General features: G+C 31.7%; 1 protein-coding gene across 2 annotated transcripts in view; it reads left to right on the top strand.

Annotated features, from left to right (window-relative positions):
• Positions 1 to 1,595, top strand: part of SORBS2 (sorbin and SH3 domain containing 2) — a 326,962-nt gene that overhangs the window by 216,591 nt on the left and 108,776 nt on the right. The window lies entirely within an intron of this gene.

Raw genomic sequence — 1,595 nt, forward strand, 5'->3', positions numbered from 1 at the left:
CCTATTCAGTTCCTCTCTCTATTTTTTAATCAAATTTTTGTTTGTTTGTTCATTTGTTTGTCTTATCTTGCTATTTATTGGGTTCTATGAATGTTATATATATTTTGGATATTAACTCTTTATCAAATATATGATTTGAAAATATCTTCTCCTATTCTGTAGGTTGCTTTTTCCTTTTGTTGATGATTTCTTTTGCTGTACAGTTTTTAGTTTGATGTTACTCCAACTGTTTATTTTTGCTTTTGTTGCCCAAAAATTATCACCAAGACCTATGTCAGAGAGACTACTTCCTATGTTTTGTTCTAGGAATTTTATGGTTTCAGAGTTTATGTTCAGGTTTTTAAATCCATTTTTAGTTAATTTTTGTGTATGGTTACATTGGGATCTATTTAATTCTTTTACATGTGGCTGTCTGGTTTTCTCAGCATCATTTATTGAAGAGACTATCCTTTCTCTATTGTATATTCTTGGCTCTTTTGTTGTAAATTAAATACGTGTGTGTGTGTGTGTGTGTGTGTGTGTGTGTGTGTGTGTCTGTGCGTGTGTGTGTGTGTGTGTGTGTTTCTTTCTAGTCTCTCTTCTGTTCCAGTGATCTACGTGTGTGTTCTCTTATGCCAATATCATACTTTTTGATTACTATAACATTGTAGTATAGTTTGAAATCGGAAAGTATGATGCCTCTTTCTCAATATTGTTTTGGCTATTCAGGATCTTTTGTGGGTCCATATAAATTATAGAATTGTCCTATTTTTATGAAAAATGCCATTGAAATTTTGATAAGGACCATATTGAATTGGAAGATTATTTTGGTAGTGTGGACATTTTAACAATGTTAATTCTTCTAATCTATGAGCACAGACTATTTTTCTATTTATTTATGTCTTCTTCCATTTCTTTCATCAATGTCTTTTAGTTTTCAGTGTACAGATCTTTCATCTCCTTGGTTAAATTTATTCCTAGATATTTTATTCTTTTTGATACAATTGTAAATGAGATTGTTTTATTAATTTCTCTTTCTGATATTTCATTATTAGTGTACAGAGATTAAACTGATTTTCCATATTGTTTCTTTATCCTGCTACTTTCCTGAATTTGTTTATTAGTTCTAATTTTTGGTGGTGTCTTTAGGATTTGCTGTATATATATCATGTCATCTACAAATAGAGACAGTTTTAATTCTTACAAATTGGAAAGGTAGAAGTAAATGGTTCTTTTAAATGATCAATGATTTACTCCTCTAAATTTTAATTTATGGTACTCTATACAATGGTGGAGAGAAAGAGAGATACTTTCACTTCGCAAACTAAATAGGAATGGCTGATATCAGGATGTTATCACCCTGCAATTTGTCACACAGTTCTTTATGTGACATTTTACAGACATCTCTTTACTCCAGCCATCACCTTGGGTTATAAACTGTCAAAGGTAATGAACAAGTTTGTTTAAAAGACTAATTGTCACAACCTTTAAGTGTCACTTTTCTTTACATTCACTAGCATCGACTTTGCAGGGCTAGGAGGCAAGTATTTGATTCAACTATTTCTTTAGGTCTGTCTCCTCTTGTTTACTGGCATGGGGAGGGAAGGGGGAGAAGC

The sequence above is a fragment of the Pteropus vampyrus genome, unplaced genomic scaffold, assembly GCF_000151845.1.
Source record: "Pteropus vampyrus isolate Shadow unplaced genomic scaffold, Pvam_2.0 Scaffold92, whole genome shotgun sequence".
Taxonomy (NCBI): domain Eukaryota; kingdom Metazoa; phylum Chordata; class Mammalia; order Chiroptera; family Pteropodidae; genus Pteropus; species Pteropus vampyrus.